The sequence below is a fragment of the Rhinatrema bivittatum genome, chromosome 1 (assembly GCF_901001135.1).
Source record: "Rhinatrema bivittatum chromosome 1, aRhiBiv1.1, whole genome shotgun sequence".
Lineage (NCBI taxonomy): Eukaryota > Metazoa > Chordata > Amphibia > Gymnophiona > Rhinatrematidae > Rhinatrema > Rhinatrema bivittatum.
In genome coordinates this window covers 401,698,695-401,719,039 of record NC_042615.1, presented here as the reverse complement: position 1 = coordinate 401,719,039, position 20,345 = coordinate 401,698,695, and the positions used below count along the sequence as shown (strand labels likewise).

At 48.9% G+C, this 20,345-nt stretch overlaps 1 long non-coding RNA gene across 1 annotated transcript in view; it reads right to left on the bottom strand.

The window, feature by feature from the left end:
• LOC115091779 overlaps nucleotides 1–19,719 on the bottom strand; it is a 50,839-nt gene extending 31,120 nt beyond the window's left edge. Inside the window, exons 1-2 of the long non-coding RNA XR_003856814.1 lie at nucleotides 19,521–19,719; nucleotides 18,740–18,867 (exon numbers count right to left, since the gene is read on the bottom strand). This is a non-coding gene — a long non-coding RNA (uncharacterized LOC115091779). The remainder of the gene's footprint in view (nucleotides 1–18,739; nucleotides 18,868–19,520) is intronic.
• Nucleotides 19,720–20,345: the final 626 nt, after the last annotated feature.

Sequence of the window (20,345 nt, the reverse complement as noted above, 5' to 3'; positions counted from 1 at the left end):
GGGGCACTCCATGAAGTTAGCATGGGGCACATTTAAAACTAATCGGAGAAAGTTCTTTTTTACTCAACGCACAATTAAACTCTGGAATTTGTTGCCAGAGGATGTGGTTAGTGCAGTTAGTATAGCTGTGTTTGAAAAAGGATTGGATATGTTCTTGGAGGAGAAGTCCATTACCTGCTATTAAGTTCACTTAGAGAATAGCCACTGCCATTAGCAATGGTAACATGGAATAGACTTAGTTTTTGGGTACCTGCCAGGTTCTTATGGCCTGGATTGGCCACTGTTGGAAACAGAATGCTGGGCTTGATGGACCCTTGGTCTGACCCAGTATGGCATTTTCTTATGTTCTTAACACATTCAAAAAGAAAAATTCAAGATGACATCTCTCAAGAGCATTCTACCCCTTCTGCAACCCAACGACTGGCTATGCTCCATGGACCTGAAGGATGCTTATTCCCATATACCCAGGCACCCTTCCTCCTGGCAGTACCTTTGTTTCCACGTTCAGAACATTCATTACCAGTTCAAAGTCTTACCCTTTGGCCTTTCCTCAGCCCCGAGGGTGTTCACAAAATGCTTAGCGGTGGTGGTGGCTCATCTCAGACAGCTCTCGATACAGATTTTTCCCTATCTCGATGACTGGCTGTTGGTAGCCTCGGATCAGACTACCTTAAAGACTCATGCATTACAAACAATCAGTTGTCTTCAAAAGCTGGGATTCATAATCAATTACAAAAAATCCCATCTTCAGCCTACTCAAGTTCTACAGTTCATTGGGGTGCTCATCAACACAGTACATCAGAGAGCATACCTACCACATGACAGGATACAAACACTGTCTTCTCTGGCTCAACGTCTATTCAATCAATCACTTGCATCGGCATGACAAATTCTTCAACTATTGGGTCATATGGCAGCAGCCATCCATGTAGTCCCATACACGAGACTCCACATGCGTCGTCTACAATGGGGTCTCAAGAACCAGTGGTCACAGTTCTGGCAACCACTATCAACCAGAGTACGCCTTACCAGACAAATGCGGACAGACGTTCAATGATGGATACCCATCAACCACCTGAACTCAGGCGCACCGTTTCAGCGACGTCCTCATCAAGTCACTCTCACCACGGATGCCTCATGAAAGGGCTGGGGAGCCGATCTAAACAACTTAAAGAGTCAGGGATGTTGGTCTCTTCGGGAGTCCAAATTTCAAATCAATCTCCTCGAACTTCGAGCCATTTGGAAAGCACTTCAAACCTTCTCGATCACACTTCGAGGGAAACATATCATGGTGTACACAGACAACCAAGTAGCCATGTTTTATATAAACAAAGAAGGAGGGTCAGGTTTCTGGATCCTCTGTCGAGAATTGCTTCGCATAATGATGTGGGCAGTATCCAACCAAGCTTCCATACAAGCCACTTACCTTCCCGGTCTCGATAATGTAACAGCGGATTGCCTCAGCAGAATCTTTCATCCACACAAATGGACTTTGAACTGAGCTATTGTAGCCAACATATTTCATCAGTTGGGATCTCCAACCATAGATCTATTTGCCACAGAGAGCAAATGACAAACTCAGACATTTTGCTCCATCTACCACAGCAAACTTCGTTACACTCCAGATGCTTTCCTTATTCCATGGACGGAGGGCCTACTTTATACTTACCCTCCCATTCCACTAATATCAACAATCATTTAAGAAGGACTCCAAAAAGTCATTCTTCCGTCCACGGAAGTACACAAGGACTCCATTTTGCAGGACATAGAAGGATTTATGGACTTGTTTAAATCAGTTTTTGATGATCCTGCGCGTCCCTCTGTTGCCGGTTCTGCTTTAGTGGACTTTAAGCAAGGCAGCAGATCATTGGCTGAATTCGCCATAGAATTCAAGACTCTGGCGGCAGAACGCCGCTGGGACCCCAAATGTCTCAAGACACTCTTCTGCAGAGGCCTGGATACCCGGGGGGATATGATAGAGGTCTTTAAATCATGAGAGGTCTTGAACGAGAAGATGTTGCCAGAGGATGTGGTTAGTGCAGTTAGTATAGCTGGGTTCAAAAAAGGTCTGGATAAGTTCTTGGAGGAGAAATCCATTAACGGCTATTAATCAAGTTAACTTAGGCAATAGCCACTGCTATTAATTGCATCAGCAGCATGTGATCTTCTTAGCGTTTGGGTAATTGCCAGGTTCTTGTGGCCTGGTTTGGCCTCTGTTGGAAACAGGATGCTGGGCTTGATGGACCCTTGGTCTGATCTAGCATGGCAATTTCTTATGTTCTTATGCTTTAGCTTGTGGAGATGCCAAAGCTTGCCATGTGTTCATTCTTATTTTTATATTTAAAGTATAAATGTGTTTGTACACATCTCTGTATGAATGCATATTCCTAAATTACACACACTAACGTGCATCAACATTCATACTTGGTCCTCAATTAAATGCTGTTGGTAACGTAGTCAGTTTCTGTTCAGTCAGAAAGTGCATTTGTGCAAACCAGAATAGCTTATGAACCGCACAGTGATTTTGATAGGACAACCATATAATTTAATGGTAAACATAAAACTCTCAGCATACAGTATACACATAGGGGTATATTTTCAAAGGGTTACACATGTAAGATACGCGTGTAACCCCCGAAAACCTACCGCTGCACGCATCAAGTCTATTTTGCATAGGGTCGGCAGCGCGCGCAAGCCCCGGGATGCGCGTATGTCCCGGGGCTTTAAAAAAATGGGCGGTTCGGGGGCGGGCCAGAATCCTCCTGCACAGTGGCCTGTGCTGGGGAATGGCGAGCCAGCTCGTGCAAGTTACACCTGCCAGAAGCAGGCGCCCACAAGTTATGCCAGCCAGAAGCAGGCGTAACTCAACAAAATAACAGGTCGATACAGTAACGTTCAGTTAAAGATTCCCCGTCTGTAACGTGCTGGGAGCGCACAATACAGACGAGTAAGGCGGTCCAGCAATACAGTCTCCAGTTTCACGCGTCCTTAGTGCTTCCTAAAATAGACTCATAACCCTTTCCGAAAAAGCTGTATAATGAAGGAATTAGCTATTCCCCTCCGATACCGTAACGGGCGCTGATATTATCTCCTCAGTAACCCGCTGTTCTGCCGCGGCCTTAACGTGCTAGTTTACCGCCTCCCCCTAGTAGGAGTTAGTGTAGTGTAGTGTAAAAAACATTGCTTACCCGCCCTGGTCCCCGGTCCAGCCGTCCGGTGTAGCCCCAGTCCGGTCTCCTGCAGCCCCGTCCGGTCCCCTCCTCCCGAAGCAAAAAATACAAAAAACGAAAAAGTAGCAAGGCTCGGGCCTGCTACGGCAGACCCTTCTCCCTTTCTCCCTTCCTCCCACCAGGAAGTGTAAAAAGTGTAAAAAAAAACAAAAAACAAAAAACCTGTGTGTTATATAAAAAATAAAATTTTTTTTAAATACCTGTCGGAGGGCCGTGGGTCCAGGCGGCCGGTGGGTGGGCGGGCGGGCAGGCGGCGGCGAGAAGCAAAAAAAGCGGCATCCGGGATCCGGGGGCAGCAGCGGCAGCGGGGGGGGGGGGGGGGGCAGCGGGATCCGGGGCGGCAGCAGGATCCGGGAGTGGCGGGTAGGTAGCAGCGGCAGCGGGATCCGGGGGGTCCGGCAGCGGCAGCAGGATCCAGGGGCGGCAGCGGCGAGAGGCAAAAAAAGCGGCATCCGGGATCCGGGAGCGGCAGCGGGGGGGCAGCGGGATCCGGGGGCAGCAGCGGCAGCGGGGGGGGGGGGCAGCAAAGAAACAAAAAAAGCGGCATCCGGGATCCGGGGGGGGGGGGGGGGGGGGGGCAGCGGGAGCCGGGGGCGGCAGCGAGATCCGGGGGGCGAGTAGGAGGCAGCGTGTTCGATCGGGCGGGCAGGTAGGTGGCAAAAAAAGAAAAGATGGCCGCCTGCACGGGGGAAAGCGTGCAATTGGCCGCCAAACGTCGTGACGTCACGTCTTCAGCGGCCAATTGCACGCTTTCCCCCATGCAGGCGGCCATCTTTTCTTTTTTTGCCACCTACCTGCCCGCCCGATCGAACACGCCGCCTCCTACTCACCCCCCGGATCTCGCTGCCGCCCCCGGATCCCGCTGCCCCCGGATCCCGCTGCCCCTGCTACCCCCGGATGCCGCTTTTTTTGTTTCTTTGCTGCCCCCCCCGCTGCCGCTGCTGCCCCCCCCCGCTGCCGCTCCCCCCCTGCTGCCGCTGCTACCTACCCGCCGCTCCCGGATCCTGCTGCCGCCCCGGATCCCGCTGCTGCCCCCGGATCCCGGATGCCGCTTTTTTTGCTTCTCGCTGCCGCCTGCCTGCCTGCCCGGCCGCCCACCGGCTGCCTGGACCCACGGCCCTCCGACAGGTATTTAAAAATTTTTTTTATTTTTTATATAACACACAGGTTTTTGGTTTTTTGTTTTTTTACACTTTTTACACTTCCTGGTGGGAGGAAGGGAGAAAGGGAGAAGGGTCTGCCGTAGCAGGCCCGAGCCTTGCTACTTTTTCGTTTTTTTTGCTTCGGGAGGAGGGGACCGGACGGGGCTGCAGGAGACCGGACTGGGGCTACACCGGACGGCTGGACCGGGGACCAGGGCGGGTAAGCAATGTTTTTTACACTACACTACACTAACTCCTACTAGGGGGAGGCGGTAAACTAGCACGTTAAGGCCGCGGCAGAACAGCGGGTTACTGAAATGACAGGTACCAGCGGGTTACTGAAATGACAGGTACCAGCGCACCCAGGTTACTGTATAGGCGCTGTATTAAGCGCCTATACAGTAAAATGGGTTGCGCGGTCATAACCCTTCCCTAACGCTTCACAGCCTCGGCATGCATTTGCATGCGATTAGAAGAGAGTATCGGGGACTTAGTGAAGAGAACTGTGCGTGCGGGGAGGAAGGGTGCGCCTGACACTGCCGCACTGTTTTTACCGCGGCCTTACTGTATCGACCTGTAAGGTAGGGGGGGATTTAGGTAGGGCTGGGGGGTGGGTTAGATAGGGGAAGGGAGGGAAATGTGGGGGGGGACCAAAAAAAAGAGTTCCCTCCAAGGCCGCTCCGAGGGAACGGGGAAAGCCATCGGGCCTCCCCTAGGGCTCGGCGCGCGCAAGGTGCACAAGTGTGCACCCCCTTGTGCGCGCCGACCCTGGATTTTATAACATGCGCGTGGCAGCACGCGCATGTTATAAAATTGGGTGTACATTTGTGTGCGCGGGTAGCGCACACAAATGTACCCCATGCGTGTAATATTAAAAATTTGCCCCATAGTATATAAACAGGCCGTCTAACTGGACCTGTTTTTCATCAATGAATGCATCTCTCTCTCCACCATGCCCACATGCTCGACGGTCCCTTGGACGGATCACCAGATCATCAACACGACTCTCGAGATCAAAGAGCTCCCACCCCAATCTTTCCCGAAAACTACAATCCAATTCAGGAAACCGTGCTCCACAGACCTCCTCAGCAACCAGCTCTCTAAAGAATTAACACAACTTGATCTTTCTGATGCAAGCGCAGCCACCTCCTCCTGGATCAATATCACTAAAAAAATTGCGGACCTAACTTGCCCGTCCACCACAAAAGTCCTACTACCCTCACGAGACAATAAGAAACCTTGGTTTACCCCAGAACTGAAGTCGCTCAAACAAGAGCTAAGAAGTAAAGAACATATTTGGAGAAAAAACCCATCCACCTCAACTCTAGCAACATACAAATCCTGCCTCAATGCCTACAGGAATGCTATACTTAGCATAAAGAAAGATTTTTTCTAAAAAAAAATCCATCATTTCATCTTCGATTCGAAAGCACTATTCTCTTACGTCTCAGCTCTCACTAAACCATCCCCTCCTACCATTCCGGATGACCAAGCACTTAACAAAGCCACTGAATTAGCAGACTACTTCAAGAAAAAAATTGCCAACTTGACCGAACCCCTCTTGACATCCAACCCCCTGCCTCCTCTCCCTCTCTCTACCCTACCTCAACAAAACACGAGTTTTGAATCTTTCGAGACCATATCAGCTCTTGAGATAGAAAATATTCTCAAGAAACTGAAACCCTCCTCTCATCCATTGGATACAATTCCGACCAACCTCCTCATTTCCATAAGGAATACCATCTCAAAGCCAATGGCAGACATCATCAATTGCTCTCTAACTCAAGGTCTAGTCCCTGACCAACTTAAGCTAGCAATTCTAAAACCCTTACTAAAAAAACCTAATCTGTCGCCAACAGACCCAGCTAACTTCCGCCCAATAGCTAACCTGCCTTTGATTGCTAAACTTATGGAAAAGATAGTCAACAAGCAACTATCTGATTACCTGGAAGAAAATACCATTCTCGCACCTTCTCAGTTCTGCTTTCGCAAATCATTGAGCACATAATCCCTCCTCATATCCCTTACGGACACCATACTAACAAACCTGGAAAAAAAACAACCCTATCTCCTGATTCTACTAGATCTCTCCGCAGCTTTCGACACGGTAAACCATTCAACACTATTAGAGCGTCTGGCAGACATAGGCATCAAGGGAACAGTCCTTAACTGGTTCAAGTCCTTCCTAACAGACATTTCAAGGTAAAGATAAACAACAAAGAATCACATCCGGTCCTCTCCAACCAGGGAGTCCCACAAGGTTCCTCCCTCTCACCGACCCTTTTCAACATTTACCTTCTCCCGCTCTGCCATCTACTCACCAATCTAAAGCTAACTCATTATCTCTATGCGGACGACGTACAAATTCTCATCCCGATTACAGAATCCTTATACAAAACTATGACACACTGGAACAATTGCCTGCAATCAATCAATCAACTGCTCTCCAGCCTCAACCTAGTCCTTAACAACAACAAGACGGAGATCCTAATCATTTCACAAGATGACAACAACGGGCTTCTCAACCCAACTGGCACCCTCCTTTCAACCATACCAAAGTTAAATCAATCTCCTTATGTGAGAGATCTAGGAGTCATGCTCGACAACCAGCTAAACCTAAAAAAATTTGAAAACACTACCACTAAGGATTGTTTCTACAAACTGCAAGTACTTAGAAAGCTGAAACCACTACTTCACTTCAACAACTTCCGTATGGTACTACAATCCATCATCCTATCCAAAGTCAACTATTGCAACTCTCTCTTGCTTGGGCTCCCGGCCAGCACCATCAAACCTCTCCAGATGGTTCAGAAGTCCGCAGCCAGAATTCTTACCAACACAAACAAAAGAGAACACAACACCCCCATCCTTAAGAACCTCCACTGGCTGCCCATTAAATACAGGATCCTCTTTAAAGTTCTCACAACTATCCATAAAGCTACGCACAACATCTCCCCGCTCCACCTAAGCTCCCAACTGCGTCCTCATACCTCAACCAGACCGATCAGGGGAGCATACAAAGGCACTCTCTATACCCCCCATCAAAATCTTCCTTTAGGAAACGTGCCTTATCTACAGCAGGCCCCACACAGTGGAACACGCTCCCTCCAGACATCCGACAAGAACCTTGCCACTCGATTTTCAGAAAGAAACTCAAAACCTGGCTTTTCTGCCAAGCTTTTCCAGGAACATAAGCCCCTTGCTCGCAACCAGCTTGCTCGTTCCTCTGCTCATTCCCACTTTCTGAACTAATTAAGGACGTTCTAGGCACGATGTTCCCTACTAGTATTTCACTGCCACAGATTACTGACTGTTACTCACACAAGCTGTATTTTTCATTGTACAGATTACTTCACACAGTTAACTGTTTGTTTGTTTTATGGACCAATCCATAACTTAGCTAGAACAGTTTCTCCTATCCAAGTTTTATATACCCCTTGTTCCATGTACCACCTCCGGGTGAATTCTTTTTCTCTGTTTCAATGTAAACCGATGTGATTTGTATGTCATACAGGAACACCGGTATATAAAAATTATAAATAAATAAATAAATGTTTCTTAGGTGCCAACATTAATGTTTCTAGTACTATAGAAAACTGGTGGTAGTTGTTCTCTAGCTCATCCTCTGTGTTCCCATAGTTTACAGAGGCACTGTAGGGTACAAAGTCAACATAGTTTGATATTGTAGATTTGGACTTGAGTAGCAGTTTTCTTATTTCTGAGAGCTCTTAAAGTTCCTTTGTCATCAGCTGAAGTGCATAAGTACAGTTAATAGCTTTTGGGTATTCACTAGATGCCAACGGAACCACCACACTTTCGGGGCCAACCCATTCCAGGGAGCCCTTTCCTGCACAAAGGAAAGGGAAATCTCCACGAGTATAGCCAGCCTATCTCTTAGTACCCGCCGACCCATTTTGAACCAGAGCCGCTGTTCACATGGAAACCTCCTCCACATCGACTCACCACGCTTTGAAGGCTCGTGCTCCACTCTAGGGGCTAACCCATTTCAGGGAGCCCTTTCCTGTGCAAAGGAAAGGGAACTCTCCCCGGGTGTAGCCAGCCTCTCTCTTAGCAACCATTGACCCATGTTGAACCAGAACCGCTGTTCACATGGGAACCTCCTCCACAACGACTCGCCACGCTTTGAAGGCGAGTGCTCCAGTCTAGGGGCCAACCCATTCTAGGGAGCCCTTTCCTGTTCACATGGAAACCTCCTCTGCCTCAGCCTTCAAAATTCTCGTTTGTATATCTGCTATGTCCACCAGATTTTAAAAGACCAGCGAGAGCTCACTAGAACCCATTCTAGGGAGCCCTTTCCTGCACAAAGGAAAGGGAACTCTCCCCAGAGCCAGCCTGTTTTGCCCCTATCAAAACCACAGGGATCTGACTACCTCAGCTCTGCCAGCCTGTCTTGCCCCTATCAACTTTCTGCCACTCTGCCTTGCTGCCATACACCTGATGACTCACTCTACTCCTTGTGGTGTTCTTGCCACTATCATGGTTCCTCAGTGTGTTGGTGCTAGTCCTTCTGCTGCTTTGTCCCTTTATCGGCGCCTTATGTTTTTTTCTGACACTCTTTCTGCTTGCTATGTTCCCCCTTCATTGTGCTGTCTTGCCACTTTGCCTCTAGTGCGGCCTTCGAGAGTTCATGCAACTGTTATGGGTGCTCTCTTTTGAAGCTATGGTGTGTTTTTTACACTCTCGCTGCTGCTTTGCACCTCTGTTAAAGCACTCTTGCCACTCCTGGTACCCCTTTGCCCCTTTACAGTGCCTTAGGCTATTCATGCCACTTTGGTGCCACTCTGCCACAGTCTAAGTACCTTGGAGCTCTTGTCTCGTTCTGATGATTGCTCCCCAGATGTTTCATCAGAATTGATAAGAAAATCCCAATTCTGCAGCCAAAAAATAGGCTGCAGATACTTCCCCAATTGACTTTAATGGGAAAATGAAAAACGAATAAAACTAAATCAACGAATTGGTTTTTCCCCCTATGAAACTAATGCAATGAATTTGGGTCCCGGTGAAACGAAAACCAAATCGAAACAAATTTTTTCCTTCTGCACATCCCTAATAACTACTCCTCTCTTCATATTTATCCCAGATAATTTATCCCAGAATTTCTTAATATTAAGAAAGTTAGCAAAGTTGCTTACCTGTAACAGGTGTTCTCCTAAGACCGCAGGATGTTAGTCTTCACACATGAGGATGACATCATCAGATGGACCCTGGCACGGTCCCTCTTCTGTCTCATAACACAGAATTGCAAAAAAATAAAATAAACATAGGAGAAAACCAACTCTGCAGGCTGGCGGGTGGGTTTTGTGAGGACTAACATCCTGCTGTCCTAGGATAACACCTCTAACAGGTTAGCAACTTTGCTTTCTTCTACGACAAGCAGGATGGTAGCCGTCACACATGCGTGAATACATAGCTACAGGCTGTTCCCGAACAACAAATAAGACCAACAGGCACCTAACTAGGTGCCAACTAGCACAGCACAGGTGCTATTGGTAATAGAGGGAGAGAGCCTCAACCCGAAAAAGGGCCCAAGGCAGGAAGAATTGGGTTCTAGAGCTGAAAATGATATCAAAGGACAGACTGGCTGAAACTGCTGTCTTGTCGGCCATCCCTGTCCAAGCAGTAATAGGCAGTGAAAGTGTGGAGAGAACTCCATATCGCATTCTTCCAGATCTCGGCTATGGGAACTGCGTGCAAGTGGGCAACCAAAGCCACCATGGCTCTGAGAGTGAGCCTTGACCTGGCCTCCAAGCTGAAGGCCCGCCTGCGCATAGCAGAAGGACATACAATCCACCAGCCAATTTGACAGCTTTTGCTTGTTTACCACAACTCCCAATCTATTCTTGTCAAAGGAGATGAAGAGCTGCATAGACTGCCTGTGGCCTGCTGTCCACTCAAGGTAGAAAGCTAAGGCCCTCTTGCAATCCAAGCTGTGCGGAGCCTGTTCGCCCTGGTGCGTGTGAGGCCTGGGAAAAAAGGTGAGCAGAATGAATGACTGGTTTACATGAAAATCAGTCACCACCTTAGGTAGGAACTTAGGGTGAGTACGCAGGACCACCCTATCATGAAAGAATTTCCTATAGGGCGTATATGTCACCAGCGCCTGAAACTTGCTGACTGTGCATGCCGAAGTGACCACAACCACGAAGATAACCATCCAGATCAGGTACTTCAGATCAAAGGAGCCCAGTGGCTCGAAAGAATCTCGCATGAGCCGAGCCAACACCAGGTTGAGATCCTAGGACACAATAGGAGGCCGCAGGGGAGGCTTCAGCTGAAGCAAACCCTGCATAAACCACTCCACTATAGACTGGACAGAGATGGGCAAACCATCAACACCCTGGTGTACTCTAAGTTGGTCTTTAAACCAGCATTTGAAAGGTGCAGCAAGTAATCAACGAAGGATAGCACCCAACCAAAATTTCCTGACTACCATTTCGCCGCTGGCAAAAACCAGACCAAACTGCTAAAAACTGCTCCATGAATCATGTCTGCAAAAAAGGAGCTTCAACAATAAAAAACTTAAGCAGGTTCTGACCAAGACAGTCTTTCGGTATCTGAAGAAAGGGGTGGGCCGCTGAACTGATCTGTGGTATTACAGGAACGAAAATTAGCAGGTAAGAACCAATTTGCATTTCCTGAACATACCCAGATCAGTCCAAAAAAGTGGGATGTACCCAAGCCACCCTACACTGGGCGGGAACCCAAAAGATCAGCACAAAGAACACTCTCCCCGAAGGACAGTTCATCAGAAACCTTAACATCCAATCGGTAATGTTTCGTAAAAGTGTGAATAGACGACCACACCATTGCCTTACAGATCTCCTGAGGCAACAGTAACTTACACTCTGCCCAGGAAGTAGCCTGAGCCCTAGTGGAATGAGCTCTGAGACCCAAAGGCACCTGACGCCCTCGGGCTATGTATGCCGTGCAAATAGCTTCCTTAATCCACAGAGATATGGTCACCTTTGATGCTTTGTCCCCCTTCTTTGGGCCACCAAAGAGAACGAACAAATGATCGGAATGTCTGAAGTCATTGGTAACATCCAGATAACGCAATAAAGCGCACCGCACATCCAAAAGATCAAGGTCTCTGTTCTGAGAAGACCCCCGGGACCAGTGAGGGAACCCCGGAAGCTCCACAGTTTGATTGACGTGAAAGGCTGAAACCACCTTAGGGACAAAGGACAGAACCGTACATAATGATACCGGATCGTTGTAAATCCCAAGAAAAGGGTCCAGACAAGAAAGTGCTTACAACTCTGAGAGACGACAGGCCGAGCAAATAGCCATCAAAAACATCTTTTCCAAAGTCAGATCTTTCAGGGAAACTCCACGAAGAGGCTCAAAAGGAGCGCCAAATAGAACTCGCAGGACTAAATTCAACTCCAATCCGGACACACCGAATGGATGGGAGGGCGCAAATGTTTGACCCCCTTAAGAAACCAAGCAACATCCGGATGCGCTGCCAGCAAACAGCTGTCAAAGTTATTCAGAACAGAGGAGAGGCACCGGTCCCCACCGGAGGACCTGACCTTTGCAGGCTTTGTTGGGGCCATGGCGGAAGCCATTTCTTTCTAACTCCTAACGGAGGAAGATACTCAAAATAAGTTCCTGAATCATACCCAGATCAGTCCAGAAAAGTGGGTTGTGTCAGAGAACAATTAGAACGTTGGGCACTGCTACATAACGAGAGTGCCACCTGCAGTCACTCAGTATTTCTCTGACTCCAGCGAGTGGTACAGATGCACACCTGCAGTCTTTAGCTATATTTTATAGTTAGTTCAAATTTAATTTTTTGGTTTACGGTCGCTTCCTGAGGTGTTAGGCGCCTTCGTGGGCCATCCCTCCGTAGAAGCCGGGCGTCCGGGTAATTGGATATTCCTGTCAGGGTTTCGTCCGCCACAGTTCGGTGTCTGACGACCAGGGGCTCCTGGCTACTCACCACCGTCTCTGCTACAGCTGCTCCCTTGTCTCCTGCAATAGGGCTCAGGGTCGTTTTCTGAGGGCAAGGGTGAGTTTTTTCTCCATGTGCCTAGTTTACTCGCTACTTCCCTGCTGGGGGCCTTGAGATTTCACTATAGACAGGCTCCTTTCCCATGGCACGGCTGCGCGCGTTTTTCTTTTCCTCCTCGGCTGGTAGTCTCTTAGCCCGCAGCATGAAAAGTTTGTTTTTCCGGCCCGGCCAGACTGAAATTTTCTCCACGTAGCGGCACCAAGCATTTCTTTTTTTATTCACGCCCTTTTCTATTTCACTTCAGACTATCGGCACTCCTTATGCGCAATGTGTTCCCCGGGGATAGAGGGCTCTTCAGGGCTTCTTGCCTCCTCCCTCGGGGAGGGATCGTCTGTCTCGGCTTCGCGGGATGAGGATTCTCCACCTGTTCTAGCCCCGGTGAGGGAAGACCTCACCTGGGGAACTGATGATATCACCCCAGCCAACTCTCCAGTGGGGGAGGGGGACCCAGAGGGGTTTCCCCCAGAATTTGTCCTCCTTATGCACCAGGCTTCCTGGCAAGGAAACGCTCGGCGGTAAAGCGGCCTGGTCTCCTGGGGGCAGGTTCGGACCCGCCTGATCAGGCTCACCCCACAGGGGATTCTCCCCAGGGTACGCGAGATCCGATCCCGGGGTCTGGGGCGACTTCTGGGGTAGTAGGGGCGGCAGACCTGGATCCGCGGTCAGATTCGGCTGATGTGGATGCTGATGTGGATACTGATGATCCGGATGAGCCCGATGACCCTTCTGCGGAGGGGGATGACCCCAGCATGGTGCGTTTGTTCAAGCGGGATGAGTTAAGACCCCTTATTTCCCAAGTCCTTGAAGTTCTGGGACTTAACGTTTCTCAAGAAGAGTCTGACCACGAGGGCGTCAATCCAGTCCTTGACGGCATTAGGGGTCCCACAACATCTTTTCCTCTGGCTAAGAAGGTTCACAAACTAGTGACTCAGGAGTGGGGGACTCCAGATTCCGGCTTGAAGATGAGCAGAGCTATGGCGAAACTGTACCCGTTATCGTCTGATGTTTTGGAGTTACTGAAGATTCCAAAGGTGGACACCGCGGTCTCGGCAGTCACGAAAAAGACCACTATATCCCGGTTGCGGGGGCGGCTGCCCTTAAGGATATGCAGGACCGCAAGCTGGAGATCCAGTTGAAGCGAGCATTCAAGGTTGCTGCGCTAAGCCTTCGGGCGGCGGTTTGCGCTAGCCTCATGCAGAGGGGCCTGTCTGTGTTGGATCCAGGAGTTGGCTGCCGGGGCTAGTATGGGCAACAGTGGGACTCTGCAGTCCGCCCGCCTAGAAGCAGGCATTGCTTATGCTGCTGATGCTTTGTATGATCTGGTGAGGACCTCGGCGAGAGGTATGGTGTCAGCGCGGCGTCTCCTCTGGCTGTGAAATTGGGCGGCGGATTTGTCTTCCAAGTCCCAGCTTTGTAATCTACCCTTTAAGGGCAAGCTCCTGTTTGGGGAGGATCTGGATCAGCTGGTAAAGCTGCTTGCCGAATCCAAGGGCAATCAGTTGCCGGAAGATAAAAGATCTTCTAAGAAAGTCTTCCCTCCTCGAGCTAGGTTTCAGGACTCTCGCTGCTTCAGAGCGGGTAGATATTCTGCACCACCTGCTTCTAAACCTGCCTCGGAGCGCCAGCAGTCCTTTCGAGGGGGTCAGAGAGTTATACCTCCCTTGTGGTCACTGCTGCTCTGTCTCCAGCATATGCATCTCCACATAGAAACTGGCTCTGTCGCTACCTACCACCTTCAGATCAAGCCTCTGCCTGCTGCCAAGCAATCCGGCTTCCACTTACTTCTGCTGCTCTTTCACTTATGAGAAAGGAAGGCAGGGGTTAAGGGAGAGAGCACGAGAGTGCCACTCTTTGCAGGTAAGCAACTATCGTTGTGCTCTGAAAACACTACAGCCCCCGCAGAATATTGGGCCAGGCACTGTTTATTGGGGGTTTCACAGACCCTCAGGCAACTGAGAGGACCTCTTGGAAGTCAACCAGGGCAGAGCCTGGGAGACTGCTACACCTAGGATGACTCAAGAGATCGGCCAGGGCAAGAGACTGGGCACCTACTCCCACAGGGAGAAGTAACCCCTAGGGATATTTGTCCCAGGAGCAACAAGGACTCAACCAGGCTAGGGAACACCAACTCTGGGAGCTACATCCTCATCATGTGTCCACCGTTGCTGGAGACAGACTACTGGTATTGGCCAGGAACACACCTCCTTTATAGCCCCAAGTGTTATCATGAAAAAGAGCTATGTCCTCTGTCTCCATCAGCAAGTGGAGAAGGGAAATCCCAAAGTGATGACTGATCTAACAGGATAAAGAATTACTGTTAAAGACATTAAAAATATTAATTAAATCTTGACAAATGGGAGACATTTTATTCTGATAAACTTGGGTTTATTGAAAAAAATGTAGCCTTTTATCTACAGGGTTCCCATGGCCTGAGACACTGAAATGGCCGCCTGGTATCTGAGACATAAAATCCTAAACATTTTGTTTTATTGGAAGGACTGCAATATTAGTCTTTTGACACGTGAAGATCCACAAGATGTAGAATCACATCATTACTGTTCCTCTTTCAGCCAGAATGGATCATGGTCCGCCCTGGCCTCCACCAATGAAACCAGTGCTGGAGGCTGGCACGCATGGCTTGGCTGAGGAGGAAGAGGCCTGTGAAGTTACTGCTAGTGGCGGGGGGGGGGGGGAGATCATTGTCAGGCCCATGGAATTGCCATCATCAGTCAATCCCATACCCCCCACTCCACAAAGTGTGCCAGCAGGAATAGAGAAAATACTTGGAAAGAGAGGAGGTGGGGAAAAGGAGAGAAAGAATGTCTGGAAGAAGGGAGAATAAGGAAGAAGGGAGACAATGCTTGGAGGGAAGGAGGGAAAAAATGCTTGGAGGGAAGTGAAAAGAAAATGACCCCAGAGAGGAGAAAGGGGGACAAATACCTGAAGGAAGAATCGGAGGAGGAGGAGAGAATGGATGGATAGTGAGAGTGATATGTAGGGGAGTTTGCTTAGATGGAGGGTGAAAAGTGGGAGAAGGGCAGGGGGGGATACCATCAATAATTCTTGCTCAGGAGCATCTACCTGTTATGAACTCTGCTCGCGGGTTTCTCGCCTGCTTGCGGGTTTCCCCGCGAGCAGGCTCCGCTGACTCACCTACTTGCTGTTTCTTTGCTGGCGCGGCAGGACGCCGCCGTCGGCCTGCCCACGCAGCCCGGAGGCCGCCCGCGTCTCTCCTCTTCAGGGACTTTCCAGCCTTCTTCGGGGCCTGGGACCGCCCCATCGCTGCTTCCGTCTTCGCCGCGCTAGGGCTGCATCCCCGGGCTGGACCGGCGGCTGAAGCCGCCTCCGGGACTCCCCGCAGTGGCTGGAGCCGCTGCCGACGTCAGGGCCTGCTCCTCAGGCCCTGCCCTGCGCGTCTGCTGTGATTACGTCGGTGCAGGCCGCTGTCCGCGGTCCTGCACAGCTTCCTCCTGCTCTCCTAGGTGCGCGGCCGCGTCTTCTTGCAGAATTTAAAGGGCCAGACACAGGAAGTGTCTTGGCCCCACCTCTGTGACTGTTTCCTGCTTCAGCCCTATAAAGGGCTGCTCCGTCAGTTGTTCTGGGCCTTGCATCGTGGTGACTTCCATCTGGAGGCTCCTGCCTGCCAGAGTTGTAAGGTCCTCTGTTTTTGTGGAGCTCCTCGTCTCGTCTGCCTTCTTCATGTCTTTATCTTGGTGTCTTGCCTGAGGTCCCTGTCCACGTCCAGATGTCTCGTTATGGTTTTCCTCGTCCTGATGTTCCTGCCTTCCTGGATGTCCTGTCCCGTGTCTTCGTCTGATGCTCCTGAGCCTTCATGTCCTGTCTGGCTGTGTTTCCGGATGATGTCGTGCCTGGGAATGGAGCAGCTGCAGGAGGGATTTGTCCCTGCGCTCTGGAGCCGTCATGCTTGCCAGCCTTTGTGGAGCTCCGGGCGACTTATGGCTCCGTCGTCGAAGCTCTGCCTGGGTTGGACTCATCCCTGTTCTATCCCGCTCCCCTCGTGGTCCGTGACCAGCCTCTTGGGGCTGTGTAGGGCGCGTAGTGGGACAGGGTGGTCCGTGACTCAGTTCCGCGGGTGGACTAAGTAGGGCGCCCTGAGACACAGTGCCAATGTCCATGCCCTGTGTTTGCCTTTGTGGATGTCAAGTGTCTCGTCATGGATGCCGTCTGCATCAGTCCAGTCTCGTCATGGATGCCGTCTGCATCGACCGTAGTCCTGTCTTTATGTCAAGGCCAGTCTGCCCTCAACCTCAGGCCAGGCCTGCTGCTCCATGCTGCTTGCAGCAGGTGCAAAAGGGCTCGGAATGGTCGGAGGACCATTCACCTTCCAACATCCTTGGATGTTGGCCATGGGAGCTTGCCGGCCTGGCCGAGGGCAAGATTGTTCAGCCATGCGGAGCCACCGTCAACCCTTGGCTCGGTCCTGAAGGTCTGGGTTGGGCTGAGGCCCATGGGCACACTAAACACCCCGTTCTCAACACTACCCTAGAGCCAGCCCTGCTCTTACATTAAGAAGCAATTTTTTATAGGAAGAATTTTTTATATTCAATTAATTCAAATGCATGTTTACTTATTATAAACAGAGATGATTCATTTTATAATCATTAATCTAGTTTTTTATATCTTCCATCCCAGAAAGAAATATATTTGCAGGGAACAAGACAATCTTCATTCCAATATCAAGCACTTTTGATTTGGTTCTTTGCCCCAGGATATTCGATCAGAAGGCCATTATTTGAAAGTTAGAAAATTGGTAAATCCTGGTTGTTCTGGAAGATTTTTTACTAAAGACTACAGTTTTATCTTACATTTGTTTTTTTTAATTTATGTATTATATAGATTTTAAATTCCTATTGTAATTAAGATATGTTTTATATTATTTATTACAAGCCATTTTGAAGTAAATATGAAAATGGGTTATCAAAAATAAATTACTATTTTAATGGCATTTTTTGTTGATCTATGTACTGTTTTATGGATTGGTGTTTATTTTTGTTTTAGTTACTGTAAATCATTTTTTTTGTACTAACAAGCTTTTCAAGTAAATAAAGGAAGGAAGCAATCAGCATTACAACAACTTGGGATCTTGAGAGTGCCAGAATTGGAAACGTACTATAGTGCTTGTGAATTGCAAAAACACTAGCCCATGACACAATTTGACTGAAAATAATCAATTCTGAGAGAAACAGCGTAAAGTCCACTTTGAGCCTGCCAAAATTATATCCTTCCTCCAGAACTATATTTAAAGAGCAGCTCATAGAGAGTAACAGTCTCAGAAATCTTCAATGTCACACTTGCAAGGACAGGTTCCTCCTTCTCAGGTCGATACAGTACAGTGCGCTCCGACGGAGCGCACTGTTAGCCAGCTCTGGACGCGTGTTTTCCCTTACCCCTTATTCAGTAAGGGGAGGAAAACGCGCGTCCAACCCGCGGCACCTAATAGCGCCCTCAACATGCAAATGCATGTTGATGGCCCTATTAGGTATGCGCGCGGGATACAGAAAGTAAAATGTGCAGCCAAGCTGCACATTTTACTTTCAGAAATTAGCGCCGACCCAAAGGTCGGCGCTAATTTCTTCCGGCGCCAGGAAAGTGCACAGAAAAGCAGTAAAAACTGCTTTTCTGTGCACCCTCCGACTTAATATCATAGCGATATTAAGTCGGAGGTCCCGAAAGTAAAAAAAAGTAAAAAAAAAAATAAATAAAAATTTGAATTCGGCCCGCGGCTGTCGGGCCGAAAACCGGACGCTCAATTTTGCCGGCGTCCGGTTTCCGAGCCCATGGCTGTCAGCGGGCTCGAGAACCGACCCCAGCAAAATAGAGCGTCGGCTGTCAAACCCGCTGACAGCCGCCGCTCCTGTCAAAAAGGAGGCGCTAGGGACGCGCTAGTGTCCCTAGCGCCTCCTTTTCCCCGTTTTCACCGCGTCACCTCATTTGCATACTGTATCGCGCGCACCGGCGAAGGGCTGGTGCGCGCGCCGGGAGAGCGGGCATTCGTCCGCTCTCCCGCGGTCTTACAGTATCGAGCTGTCTGTGAGGCTGCGAACCTCTGCCAGCTATTTAGGATAGGGACACATCACGACAGCACTGCACAATAGTAAATAACCAGCATACTTGCGCTCACCCTGTACCCGAGCAAAATAGCCATCTACAGGCTGAAGTGCTCGAGAGCGGTCCCCGGCGCCCCAACCTCTCCAGTCCCTCCAAGATCCGACTGGCGGCGGAAAAGGATAAAATCCCGTCCCTGTTGAATGGGGTCTCAGCGAGAAAGTAAGCAAGGAGCGCGACTAAGCTCGCTGGCACTGATCACCCACCTCAAAACTGCAACTCTCATCCGTACTCTAATCACTCAAAGCAACCTTCCTCTTCCTGGCGACGACAGCAAAAGAAGTCCGAGGGCCTTAGAAGTCCAGACGTCTGGGCGGTAAATCCAACACCCTGCCTGACAAAAAAAAAAAAGACAGAAATAAGACCTACAAAACACGAGCGTTTCTGGGATTATCCGAAAAACGAAGAGATGCACAACTGTCATCACCTCTGCTAAATCGCAGTAAAAGCAGCAAAAAAACCCCCAAAAAACAAATTCTAGCAGGGCCGCCCCAGTGGAGCCAGCGGCCATATTGGTAAAGTAAAATAGAGTGTCTCTTCTTATTGTAACTGCATCTGTTTGGGAGAAGTTGGACGGTGGCCAAATGTAAAAGGGCTTCTTATTAATAGAACTTAAAAAGGCTCATCCAATACTTTATCAGCCTCTGAATACCAGCCTGCCCAGTGCTTCTTTTGTCTATGGCAGAAGAAGCAGTTGCTCTGGGCCCTGCAAAGCAAAGGGCCCATTGTACGGGTGCACAAGACTCTACTCCAATGACTATTGGCGAGTGCCATAATCTTGGGCGACAGAGAATGGCTTGCTCCAGTCCTTTCCTTCCCAGATAGGGAAGAAGAGGGGAAAGGGTAAGTCTACAGCAAACGAGCAAAGGAAAAAAAGACTCATTGCTTCCATATCCAGACCCTCTCCTCCGAGGACAGAAGTACAAGGCTATTATTTTATTTGACTGTATGTTAAGAAATTTGATTCATAAAATTAATAAAGTAAACCTGGAGGAAGCATTGACAAGCAAGGATTAATCACTCTGCTCCCTTATTCAACGTCTGTTCTTCTCCCCTGGCCCACGCTCATCTGAAGGAACAGGAGGAAAGGGGTTTGGTTAAAATCAAAAGCAAAGAATACTTTAGTTTTTGTGTAAATAGTTCTCCTTCTAGATTGTGGTCATAGTAATATATAGTTAACATAGTATATGATGGCAGATAAAGACCCAAATGGACTATCCAGTCTGCCCAGTAAGTTGTTTAGGGCAGGGGCATAAGGTGACTGCTTAAGTTGGTGGTGCACCAGAAAATTTGCTGCTGACATATGACTGAAAAACAAGAGTTTTGAGATGCTCCAACAGAATTATGTAGCCCCTCTCCGAGTATAGCTGGAAGCTGGCAGCACTCTCGATACCAGGGCTTAATAACAATTTAATGCTATACTTCCTTCAGGGGCAAGGAATTCCTGAAGAGCACAAGGTAAGAATATAAGAACATAAGATGTGCCATACTGGGTCAGACCAAAGGTCCATCAAGCCCAGTATCCTGTTTCCAACAGTGGCCAATCCAAGGCCCAAGTACCTGGCACGTGCCCAAACATTAGATAGATCACAAGCTACTATTACTTATTAATTACCGTCATAGCAGTTTATGGATTTATCCTCTAGGAATTTATCCAAACCTTTTTTAAACCCAGTTACACTAACTACTGTAACCATATCCTCTGGCAATTTATTTCGGAGCTTAACTATGCACTGAGTGAAAAGGAATTTCCTTTGATTTGTTTTAAATGAGCTACTAGCTAACATCATGGCATGCCCCCTGTTTCCAGTT